This window comes from Manis javanica, chromosome 16, assembly GCF_040802235.1.
Source record: "Manis javanica isolate MJ-LG chromosome 16, MJ_LKY, whole genome shotgun sequence".
Taxonomy (NCBI): domain Eukaryota; kingdom Metazoa; phylum Chordata; class Mammalia; order Pholidota; family Manidae; genus Manis; species Manis javanica.
Window position 1 is genome coordinate 53743081 of NC_133171.1, and position 13040 is coordinate 53756120.

Consider the following 13040-nt stretch of genomic DNA (forward strand, 5'->3'; position numbering starts at 1 on the left):
GAAGTGCAATTCTCTTGTGTGGGTGCTCTAGCTTTCCGTGGAGACCTCCAGCATTACAGCGAACTAGCATTTCATTCTTAAAAGCAGCTTTTCGTCGTTAAGCTAAGGTATATTTTCGGTCCTAATTCAGTCCTGCACGGCGCCTTCACACAGAGCTCCCGGGTCCGGGCCCTCAGGCACGCCGCTCACAGAAACAGCCGCACTGCAGCCACGCTAAATGGTCGGGCTCGCGGCCGAGCCCTGCGGGGACGGCCTCCTGACCGCAGCCCGTGAGCCGCCGCCCGCGCTCCGCGTCGTGCCCGCCGGCGCTCCGCGGCCGTGACGTGCGCGCTCCCGCCGAGCCTACTGCGCTCCGGGGCCGCGGTATGCGCGCCCCCGTCATGCCCATTGGCGCAATGGAGCCCTGACGGGCGCGCCCCCGCCCCGCCCCGCCCCGCCCCTCGGACGCTCCGCGGCCGTGACGTGCGCGCGGCGGGCTGCAGGCGGAGACGGGCCCGACGTCCGTCCGATCAGGAAGGAGGCGGGAGCTCGGTTGTCGCCGCCGTCGTCGCCGCCCGGCCCCTGAGCTCGTCCGCGCCGGCGCCTTCCTCCCGGCCTCGCCGCCTCTGCGCCGCGCACCTGCCCTCCGTCCCCCGCGGTGAGTCCGCAGTCCCTTGTGGGGCGCGCGGCGCCCACCCCGTCCCGTCCGAGGCCCGGCCGGCGGCTCAGGTGAGGCGGCGGGGCCCCGCGCCTCGGCTGCCGCGGCGGCTCCAGGTGGTCTGCGCGTCCGGGGGCCGCGGCCGGCCGCGCTTCTCCCCGGCGGACCCCGCAGGACGGCGCGGCGCCGGCCCCGGTGCGCGCCCCGAGCCGCCGAGCTGGGGGCCCCTCACGCGCCTGCAGCGACCGCGGGTCGGCGCGGACGCAGGTCGGGAGCGTCCCCGGCGGCGGGGAGCCGCGCTGCCGCGGGGAAGCGACCTCTCGGGCGCCGTCGGGGGAGCGTCCCTGCCGTCCGAGCGCCCGCGGCGCGGCTGGCGCTGTTCACACCGGGAAACGCCGATCTTGAGCTCGGGCTGGTTATGGTCATGATGCATAAGTTGGCAGCAAAACGGCATTTTTTTTTCTATGTAGATTTTTTAAATCAAAGTACCATTGGCGTGCATTCACCCACATTATCGAGTCCCCCCATTGCAGTCACTGCCCCTCAGCCCGGTGAGAGGCCGCAGAGCCCCTGCCCGCCTGCGCGCGTCCCCCACGCCGTGGCCTGTGCCTGTGGCGCCCCCAGGCTCCTCCGGCCGCCTCCCCAGCCCTGCGCTCCGTAGCCCTGGCCCCTTGTCGGGGTCCCTGAGTCCGTCGCCGTTTTGTACCTTCTTAAAACGGCGTTTCCGTCGAAATTAACTAAACTTCATAGAAGTCACGGGGTTAGAGTTTTCAAACTGGAAACTGTTCAGTGAAAAAATTACCTTGGAGTCATTAGTTTTAGAAACACCACACGTTGGACTACAGCCAGAGTTTGAAACAATGCTACTGTTCAAAACGACTCATTGACTTTTAAATGTGCGGCTCATTTAGAGTATTTTCAGTTGTGTAGGAATTCCATCGCAGTGGTAAATAAGTTATTTTAGTCGCCTGTGTTGTTTGTTCTGTATGACATGCTACTGTTCTAGCTTTTTAAACTTAAAAAGATAATGGAGAGTAACAACTGTGTAATACATAGAACTATGTCTTACTGTATATTCTTCATTAGTACCTAGAAACAATAGCAAGAAAAATGTAAGCAACTATTGCAATATTTAATATAAATGCAGGGTACTAAACACAGATCATAAATAAAGTTTATCTGAAATGGATTTTTCCCTCTATTTATGTTTATCTGATCAAGTTTTAAAATAACAGTGGCCAGGAAATCTGAGATTGGCTGAAGGCTCTTTTCTCATCCTGTTGTGACAGCCTGGAGACTGGTGTATCATGTAACCCATTGTCTCTGGGTCTTGAAAAACAGTTTTCAAAAAGTTTAAAGAATTTTGACTCTGTGAGGTCTGAATAAATATAAGCAACTCAGACATTTTTAGAAACATTAACTACTTTTGGCTGTTGGTAATTGAAGCTCCATCTTTGATATGTGAAATGTCAGTTTTTAACCTCTGAATTTCTCATTTATACATATTAAAACATTTTAAATAAAACCCTGAAAAAAGTATTAAAATGTTAATAATAAATCCGATGCAGTTTAATTGTGAGCCCCATACTGGGTTACTTTGTAATAATTTGTGAACTGGCCCTATAGCCTTTATTAGGCATCTACCATAATCAGAAGACTGAGGGACTTAATCTATAATGTATTTTCAAGGTTGGTGGTGGTGTCCTTTTACACAGAAGGAAATTTAGGCTCAGAGAATTAAATATTTGCTTAAGGTCATGTAGCTACAGAGGGACAAGGTCTGAATTCACACCCAAGTCTTGTAACCATGAAATCACTGCCCTTCCCACCAGCCCAGGTTGCCTTGATCTCAGTTCATTGGGAGATGGTCCCAGTAGATCTGCAGAACTAGTGTGTTAGATTTAAGCAATATATTCTGGGGAGTTTTGAGAAAAACTTTTATAACTTGGCACATAGGCATCGATCTAATGATTAAGCTTGTTTTGAAGAAGGCACCCAGGAGTGAGGATGAGATAGGCCATGAACGTGGTTCTGGAACTAATTTTGAATTCAGTATTTGTTTCTTCATTCTTAAGTTGACAGCCTGGAACAGTGATAAGGTATTGCTTTATCATTTCTGGTATAAAATACAGAATATTGTACATATTGTGCACTTTTTATTTTGATGGGTTTATAGGAACTAGAATTAGGTTGTAATGTAACACTAGTTTTTTCATTGTAACTAAAATGAATAGTATCATGTTCCCAGTTAGGACATAACCTTCAACTTCTTCTCAAATGAAATAGATTGTTGCCCATAAGTGCAGTGGCTATTTCTAAATATTGTGTATTTAAAACCTAGGGGAAAATCAAACTTGTTTTCAGGTTATGATTAAATTGTCACCTTTACATTAGGACTTTTTTTTTTTTAATGATCCATGTTTGTATCAGGACTGTCCTTTCAGCTGTAATAGACACTCGGGATAAAAATAAGTATTGTTACAAAGGGCCATCTTTTCTAACAAACTAGGAGTCATTTCAGCAGCTGTTTTATCAAGTAAATGACTCGAGTCCTTGGGTGAATAAGCAGAAAAAATGGTAGGAAGCACGAGTTGGCTGACTGCTTTTCCGGGTGTCTCATTACTTGGTTTGAACTGTTCCGAGTTTTGCATCTCAAGGATAGTCAAGGGCTTGCTATCAATTATTAAGGGATGATCTGTAACACATCTGCTTTTGTGTGTGTGTAGATAATCAAGAACTAACTAAATTAAGTTCTATTTTTGAGGCATTATATATTGTTCAGAGAAACCAGCATGGTTTGCATTTAAAAGTTATGCTTCTATTTGACAAATTTAGTCAAATATAGACTGTTAATAATCTTAAAATATAAGTATTAGAATAGCTTTCTATTTATAGTTTTTAAAAATAAAATTTTTCTTATTAAGTGGTCAAAGAATGACATAATGGTTTGAGAACTAACCACAGGTCCACCAAATGTTCTCCCAGTGAGTCCAGAAGCAGAGGCGGCAGTAAAACCGGAAGAACAAATCTGGCATCTTTAGAAGTCTTGCTTAGTGTTAAAGAGAGGGGAAGTCCTTTTCTATGCAGAAACCACGTCTGCAGGGAAACCAAAATACTGCAGCACATTCCTTTGTTGATACTCACAGGTGCACATTCACATGCATGCCCAGTACTGTGCGCAAGGGAAGGTGGTGCTCCAGGCAGCTTTTAGGTCTGTTACATCACTTGTTATTTTGTATGAGAATAACTTAGTACTTAACCTTTACAAGGTAAGGTACTGCACATAGCAGAATTTTAAAATTTATGTTACATGTGGAGGGGCTACTTTTTCAATAAATATTTGCTGAGGGCCTTCTGTGTTTGAAATGTAACAGTGGGTGGGACCTGGTTCTTCCCTGAACTGGCAGATCTTTGCATCTCGGAAACAGGAAGAGTGGCAGAGACAGAAAAAGGAAGATGAATAGAAACATCCATGTAAAGTTTGAAGATACTTATGTGAAAAGCTAACACATGACGTTTGTATGGCATTTACTGTTTTGGAAGTCATCTCATGTACATTTGATCCTTAAAACAGCTTGATGAAATAGATGTGGTAGGTCACTCCTGTAGGGCACGCAAGAAAAGGGGACAAAAAGTGTAAGAACTGCGCTCAGGGTCGCACATGTGGCAGCTTGGAAGCACAGCTGAGAACGGAACTTTTGTCTGTTCCCACAGTAGAGCTCCCCCTTCCCCAGCTTTCCATCTTCTAGATGTTAGGTTTACATCTTCGCAGCGACTTACTGCATTTTATGGCTTTACTTCAGACGGTTCAGGAGATTCCTGAAAAGTCAGGGTCACTAAAGTGATGATGGTTAAATAGTTACATGTTTTTCTTTTCTTTTTTTAATGTAGCAGATGAGCATAGTGCATTATTATGGAATTGCTTTAACATTTTAATAGATTTATGGAGCCAAAGTTGATAGTTAGCTTTTCTAGTTGGAGATTTTTTAAAAATAAAGCCAAAAATTAGTTTAAAAAGGAAGGAGAAATATATTCTGGGGAGTTTTGAGAAAAACTTTTATAACTTGGCACATAGGCATCGATCTAATGATTAAGCTTGTTTTGTGAAGGCTCCTAATGAGCTAAGTGCCTTTATGCCTTCTGCTTGGTGCCTTTATGCCTTCATTCATTTAACAAATATTTGAGTGTCTCCCACGGGCCAGGCGCCATTCTAAGTGCCTATGATACAGTGGTAAATAAGACGTGTCCCTGTACTGAGTGACATTTTATTGTTTTGGGTTGAGTTAATTATAGACTTCTCATAGTGGTGTGCCATCAGCTGGGCTCGCCCTGAGGCTGGGAAGGGGAAGCTGTCCATGTGGTTTGGTTTGATGGCTGCCGAGCCCTGTGTGCTCAGATACTCCACCTCTGGCCTGCGTATGCTGAGGCACAGCGTTGCTGCGGGCTGCTCCTGGTTGGCGTGCTGTCGGCTTTTGACATGGTGCTGGCATGAGGCTGAGAGGCAGTAAGACTGGGCCCAGGACTGTATGTTGGGTTTTGGGAGAGGTGGTTGGCACAGTATAATTTTAATGGCAGCTCTTGTTTTTGAGCTCTGGCTCTGAGTCAGGTACTGTGTCAGGCTAGTACTTTCTATGCATCTGCTCAGTGTATCATTGTGTCCCTGAAGTGCCCTTGGCATGTGACCTTCACTTTACAGGCCCGGAAACAGGCGCACAGGTGTTACGTTTGCTCACTTCGGATCCTGTACAGCACTGAGGAGTGGGCACTCCTGTGGTCAGAGTGCTGATAAGCGCCGACTTGTGCCTCCCGCCAGTGTGAGATGGCGCCCCCTGCCTGTGGAGGCCCTGGCGAGCGGGGTGGGAACTGGGGGAGGGGAGGACAAGGGCGTTGCCTAACTGCTTGCCCCTCAGGCCTAATCCCCTACGTGACAGTCCTGAGGCTCCAGAGTTGCATTTTTGCGCAGGTGCTGTGCCTGTGCAGGTGAGAGGGCAGGCCCCCCTGCGGCATCATGGTTTCTCAGTCAGGACGGTGGACACGTGACTGAGTTCCTAGGGCTTCGTTGCGCATCTGTAAAGTGCAGGCACCCATACTGCCTGCCTGGTGGGCGGCTGTGAGGCCCGAGCCCTCGAGGTGACTGACCCGCACCTGAGTGAGGCGGTAGCTCACTTGAAGCTCACATCGCAAGGGCACGTAGTGCGTGTTACCATTCTCACTGTGTTACTGTTGCCATGTTTAGTGTACAGTATTCATCCAAAAGGAAAAAGCAATTTATTGGAGATGTGAATGGGATCTGAAAGTTGGCCAGTTTTAGGTTTGAAATTCAGGTGTGCATCAGCTTTATTTGGGGAACTAGTGAAAATACATGGCAGGGAGGTGTGGGTGGGGCCTGGGCATTAGCATCTTAACAAGCCTCTTGGCTGCTTTGCTGGCATACCAAAATTTGAGAGCCACTAGTTTAAACCTTTGTTTCCCGTGCTTAGGGAGGACTTCAACGGTAACAACGAGTTGCTTGTATCACCCGGGCCGTGTGTGGTGGAGGGAAGGGAAACACCAGCTACCAGAATCTTTTCATTGGTCTTTTTTGTTTTAAGCTCATTTGAGGTTTATAGTATTTATGTTGAGAAGACAGTGCAGTGTTAAATTTAACACTTAAATTTAATTGTAATGAGTATTTCTGCTTATTAACCAATTTCATTTGAAAGTGAGCTAGTTAAACAATTGCCCAAATAAATATATAGAAAATGCTTGTGTAGATCTTAACCCCTTTTTTTTTTTTTGGGGGGGGTTCTCCAGAAAATACTGGAAAACCTACTAGACAAATTCTAAAAGAGCTGTAACACTGATCTTAACCCCTTTTTAAACTTTAAATCAGATTAATTGAGACAATGTATTGTTTTTGAATTAGCCGACTAGGTCCTGCTGGCTGCATCAGGCAAGGCCCCAGCGGGAAGGAGATGTCAAGCACGGTGATGGTGCAGATGAAGAGACTGCAGGGCTGAGGGGACACACGAGGGTGGGGAGCGCGATAGGACAGCTGCAGCGGGGCGCCATAGTTCTCCAGAGATTACCGGGGCAGAGCTGGCACTATGGAGGGAGCCCCGGGGGGCTGTGGCTTTGAGAGGCGGGCAGGCACAGCTCCCTCAGTTCCCTCCTCCCTCCGTCTTCTGGTCTCAGCCAATGACTTCCATTGCGGGAACCCAGCAGGGGAGCGTAGGTGAAGATCTATGCAGGCTGGTCCTCCGAGGGCAGGAGCAGAGCTGAGAAAGGATCGCGTGTGCCGGTGGCACAGTGGAGAATTGACTGGGGCACGGGTTGAAACCTTTGGGAATTTACAGCCTTTCCTTGGTGCATTTTAAATAACTTTTTTACCATTGTGATACATCTGCAAAAAGCTTGAGACTACTTGTCTTACACATGCTTTTAGAAAATGGTTTTTTCACTTTCTCGTTTAATCAAACAATTACTTTAGAAACTTGATGATCCATACAACCCAAGGAGAGACATAAAATTCTGTTAATGTAAAGCACCTTCATTAATACATATTAATGAGGTTTTCTGAAATTTCCTTCGGTAAATAGTCTTGGTTTGATAGAATAAATGTTTTTCATTAAAAAAAATGAGTACATTTAAACATTTTGGGCAAGAAAAGTCCTTTGCTTTGTGGAATTTATACTTCCTATTCACTTGGACTGCTGGTAGCAGAAACACCAGAAACAGGCTGGATTGTAGTAGCAGTTAATGGAAGTAAAAGACTATTAAGAAATGATTGTTCTTTCCCAGGGTCTTTTAAAGATACATTAAATTTCTGTATAAAGCTATTATGTTTGCTGTTATTCAGCTGTCTTCTGCTAATGCCAGTTTTATCTAGTTAATCTGAATTCTGGCTAAAAGTCTAAATGCATGCATGCTTTTTAGTTTGGACAGATTCCTGAGGATTGCTAAAGGGAAGGCTTTCTCCGTAAGGAGGTGGTATGAAGAGTCCCCAGCGAATGAGCAGTACTCCCCTCAAAACCATAGCGTTACAGTCCATACTTCCTGTCTTCTCTTGCAGTTCCCAGGGAAAAAGAAGTACAAGATTTTTCTGAGATGAAGCAGCAACTAGACTAGGTCTTGTTTGCAGCTCCCAGAAAAGGAAGTGTTGCCTTGTGCTAGCAAATTAATCAAATAATAAATACCTGGCTGAGATAACTGTAACAATACCCCTAAAGGATACTTCTGGTTGTAAATGTTATAATTTTTTTTAAACCAGTAGATTTCTCAGCTTGTCTTTAAAAGAATGAAAACAAGAAACAGGTTGGGAGTAAAGCAAATAGCACCTGTGTTCGGAAAAGGTGCATTTTGATGTTTTCTCTTGAGTTTTTTTTTTTTTTTAAGGAGAGATTTCATAATTTTCTGGTATCTTATAAAAACATATTGTTTATTTTGATTTGACACTAATGGAATTAGTATCCTGAAGGGGAGAAGTAAGGCTGTTGGTTGTTCCATGTTAGGTTCTGAATTTCCCTGATTTGAGAATTGAGTTACTCCAGAGAGAACTCTTCTCTGGTTGCTTGTTATTTTTTTTCTAAAATTAGATGAAACAGCTCTGTTTCAGTTTGTGGTCATTACTGTCTGTCATCCTTTTGGTATTTTAGGGAAGAACAAAGTGTAGGGGTGTGTGTGTCTTTGCTTTCTCAGCCCATGGTCGTTGGTTTGAAGATGGGAAGATAGGATGATTTATTTATGCTTGAGGTTTGAAGCAGAACCATGGCCTAAGTCGCCAGCGAGATGAGTGCAGGTGGAGAGCAGGCTGTGTGCTAGCTGGGTGACTGAGGGGGCTCATGTTAGTCTGGGGAGCCTTTCTATCCGGTGTGGGGGGAGGGTAGAGGAAGAAGGGATTTGAATGAGTTTGAACACATGACCAGATTTTACTACAGGTGTTTTAGAAAACAAAGGAAAGATACATATCTTAATCAGAATTTGGTATTTCTAGAGATATAGTCTGCTGAGCAGTTGGCTTTTTTTAACGGGATTGCAGCATACATTAGGAATTTATAAACCATTGTTTAATTTGGTGATTTTAATGAGCCATGAGCAGAAATGGGGATGGCTGCACACAGGGATGTTAGCATGTCAGAAAATGGGCTTTTCCTTATTTTTTGAGGCGTGCTTCTGGAACTGGCCCAGAACCTCAGAGACTTTGGTCCTGTTCTCTAGGATCCTGTTTGGCATGAAACCTTGACATAGATTTGTATTTTCAGGGCATACAGACAACTCAAGTAGGTCAACATGACTGAATAGTGGAAAGTTTATGTCACAGTTTGAGAGGGCGCAGTATTACAGTGATGGGTTAAATGAGCCAAATAAATGACTCTAGAACAGTACGATTCTAATGATTCTTGAGGGCCTATGATATGCCACCACTTTGAGTGTTTTACAGCCACTTTCTCATTTAATTCTCATGTTACCCTGTGAGGTGGCTCTTCTTAGCCCACCTTGTGGCTGAGACAGGTAAGGTCCCAGCGACTTGCCGAGGTGATGCAGTTGAAAGGGGCAGAGCTGAGGGATGGATTCAGGCGTCTGCATGCAGAGCCTTGCCCCACTCAGGCTTCTGGGTTAGCCCTTTCTGGATTGATCAGTTCTTTCCAGATCTGCATGCGGCATGGAACCATCATGACCCTCATGGCAGCTGCTGCCGGATTTGAAGGCCAAGGCAGCTCCTTCCCCCCCACGCGGCCATCTCTCCTGTCCTCACCCTTGGATTCCCACGCACAGTGAGAGAGCAGGGCCCTCGGGACAGTCTCAACTGTCTTTGAGTTTTAAACCCCTTAACAACTACCCACTTGAATTCATGCTTCACGGATTTGCTTTTAAACAAAGGTATGTGTTGGCAGCCGTGCTCAGAAAATAGCGCCCCATGCAGGGCAGCCGGAAGGCCCCGAACTTCCTAATGACAAATCATCCCACACCACTAAACTACATGCTAATTGCGCCTTGGCATAAGGACCAATGAGACCCACCAAATGGTTATGCTAATAAGGCATATGGAGCCGCACCAACCAGGTCAGAGCATGAGAACTATATAAGCAAGCCTCTCCTTCCCCTCTGGGTCCTGCCCAACTCATTTGTTTCACAAAGAGCTGAAGAATAAAGCTTTCTGCAGAAGAATCCTGCTGTTGTTGCATGCTGTTCTTGCCGGCGAGGACAGGGCACGCGACAGTATGCCTGTAAAGTTTTGTGTAAATTAAATTTAAAGGATCCCAATAAGGATTTCTTTTGTAAAAGGAACAATTTTTTTCAGTAAAACAAATGATTGTTTTCTAGATTATACCAGTAGATATTCATCTTTCACATACTACCTTTGCATAAATATAGGTCCAGCTAAATACACATTTCATATAACTATACCTAAATAAAGTTTGATCTCATATTGTACTTGATATTACTAATAAAAAGGGATTGGATGTTGGATTTGTTTTCTTAAATGCTTTTTGTTGGTTTTGCACTGAAACGTATATTAGAAGGCTTATCTACACTACGAATAATACTCTTTTAAGCTATAGGCTGAGGTTCAATATATAGCAAATAGTAAATTCTGTGTCATAAAACTTATTAGTTAAATGCTAGTGTTCTGCTGTTTAAATGTTAAAATCAGTGCTTATGTAATTGGAATAAATTCTCTGAAAATAACAGTTAAATTTAGAGAGATAGTTTTATTAAAAAATAGTTATGGTTGAAAAGCAGACAGACTATTATTTGGAAAACATACTTTCGTGTAGTCCTGGGTAAAATACTTACTTCTTTTACTTTATACCATGCTATTGCGGCTGTGATCCCATATTCATTGTAATCTGTATTCTGTCCCTAAACACCCAACAGAGAGTACCCTGTAACCCGCTGATTAACAGACCCAGCGGCCTCATTCAGATCCTCATTCCTTTCCAGCCTCCCTAGCTACTTGCCCAACTGATCCTCCTTGGGTTTTTCCCATGTTAACTTCTCAGGTCATGCTCTCTGTTGTTTTTACTGCTTAATTTTCTCTGCCCATGTCTTAACTATCTATGCCCTGTGAAATCCTGTACTTAGCACTTTGCTCTCCCACTCTGTTCTTACTGTTATAGTTATGTCAGTTCCAGATTTCTTTCCACATCATCCTGACCAACATTTCCAAACCTGTGTGCTACAGACATTTTGAAATTTCACATATTCTCATCAAATCCACCTGTTTTCAGAAATTTGCATCTTCTCTTTCCATTATGGTGGCCCCTATTCCCTAGTTGTTCAGTCCAGGACTGGCACCCCACTTTTCCCTCTTTGCTTGTCATCCTCTGTCAGATTCCATACCCTCGTCTGGTTCTGGATGGTGCCCCTCCATTTCTTGCCCTCCCTGCCCCGACCCAGACCTCCGTGCACAGCTGCCTGTGTGTGGCCCCTTTCCTCAGCTGTGCACTGATTACATCCTTGCATTGCCCTCAGAGTCATGTCAAAGCAGACGTCTGCTCTAGTGTTCCCTTGCTCAGCAAGAGTCCCTGTGAACCCTTCCTTCGCACACTTCAGAGTCCAAGCCTCTATCCTGGGGCCAGAAGCTTTTGTGGCCTGTCCCTCCGCCCACTTTTCCACCTCAGCGCCTGTCACACTTCTGCCGCTGTGCGGTGCTGCAGTCCACCCATGGCCCACCAGTGACCTCTTGCCTGCAGGGCCCTCACTCTTTCCCTCTTCCTAGTCTTGTGTAAACAGACCTTTGTCTGGAATGCACTTTGCTTTAGCTAATCTTACCCCTCTTAAAGGACCTGCTTGAATTAAATTAGTAGCTTTCTCAGATTTACTATTTGAAATTGCACCTGTATTATAATATTCATGTGACATATGTGCACCTTTTCTCATTCTCCCCAACTCTCACTAGACTGTGAATGACTGGAGAGTGTGAATGGCCTAGCAAAAGATTTGGTAAGGATGTGAGGTCTTAGGACTCCTTTGTACTTAGTTATTGAGGGCTTTGTAAAGATTTTACTTTTCTGTTTTGTTGTCTATTGGTATATTTTGAATTAGAAATTAATATTTAGAAATTTAAAATTTAAACAGTTTAAGAATAGCAGTATTAATAAATGCATGTTAACAGAAATTACATATTTTATGAAAAATAACTTTTCTGAAACAAACATTAGTGAAAAGAGTGACACTCTTACATTTTTATAATTCTATCCAGTGTCCAAGTTAATAGGAGAGAACTGGGTTATCATGGTTTGTTACACTAGGTTATTTTGGGTGAACTGTATATGAAGAAAATCTGGCCTCATACAGGTACAGCATTGGGAAAGGAAGCATTAATTTAGCTTTTTCAGATAATTGTGCATATTCTACCTTGATCCTTCACCAGAACTCAGCTACTCAGTGGTAATTTCTTAAAGTTGCAATGTGGCCTCTTAAGCCGTATCAGTGAACTTTTGTCCTTTGTTCCATTACAGCCCCTTGGTCCGTTTGGCACTTTGAAAGGATCTTTTGCCTATGCGTGATTTTATGAACATGATATATTAGTCAGCTGGAACCTAGGGTTTCACTGAGTTGTACAGATCTTCCAAATTTATGTAATGTCAAAAAAATCATGTTTTGATCTCATCAGAAAAGTCTTTTAAGTATTTAAACTTAAATAGCATAAGCTGTTACGCTCAAGGTAGCAGATGCAAGGTTTTCCTGATTCTACTTTGTGCTTGAATTTTAGCATAAACAAATAATTGTCCATTGTTTCCCTTGAAGTGATGGGATTCACTCAAAAAAACAAGATCCAGGTTTGAAATAACCAAAATTTGTTGTTTGTTCTTTCTAGTAAACATGTTTCATTAAAAGAAAAGGTCAGTTCCTGAAGAAGATTACAACTCAAACATTTGCATTTCCCTTGGGGCAACCATCATGCTTTATTTTACAGGGGAAGTGCTTCATGCAAAATTCCTGTATCTGACATATAGAATGTTCAAAGATTTGTATATATGAGGATCAAGATGTAATTGCTACAGTTTAGCACTTCATGTAAGGAATTCTAAGTGAAAGAGCATTCTCTTTGCCATGGGTTCTGGTGGCCACAGTTTGGGGCCGCGATGCTGACTCTCGCTAGGCAGTGGCAGTTTACCCATCTCTGGTTCTGCATAGTTGGGGAGATGTCATCACCATGAACAGGCAAGGGTCTTAGTATATTATGAAGGTAATCTTGGCATTGTTACTCTCTGAAAGGGCCTCAGGGCTCTCTGGGGACCTGGTGACCACGTGTGCAGAACCACTGGTCGGGAACGGCGGGCCTGAGCTGGAGTGTCGTCAGGGCTGCCACAGGCCAGCCGGGAGGAGCCCGGAGAGCTAGAGGGGCACCGGCTCAGTGCAGGGATGCCCAGCTAGGTTGGTGGCAGAGCTGAGAAAGTGACTCACATGGCTCTTA

The 13040-nt window shown here is 44.5% G+C and overlaps 1 protein-coding gene and 1 non-coding gene across 5 annotated transcripts in view; one reads left to right on the plus strand and one right to left on the minus strand.

The window, feature by feature from the left end:
- The first annotated feature begins 447 nt into the window (after positions 1 to 447).
- LOC108409882 (unconventional myosin-VI-like) overlaps positions 448 to 13040 on the plus strand; it is a 133820-nt gene continuing 121227 nt past the window's right edge. For 2 of the 4 annotated variants that reach the window (XR_012126169.1, XR_012126170.1), the window contains exon 1: positions 475 to 637. The gene's annotated coding sequence lies outside the window, so the exon portion shown is untranslated. Of the gene's footprint in view, positions 638 to 13040 lie in introns of all 4 variants that reach the window. The other 2 variants (XM_073224458.1, XM_073224457.1) reach the window with 2 other exon arrangements.
- LOC118971396 (U7 small nuclear RNA) lies at positions 6418 to 6479 on the minus strand. Its single transcript, XR_005059809.1, has one exon. It is a non-coding gene; the product is annotated as a U7 small nuclear RNA (small nuclear RNA).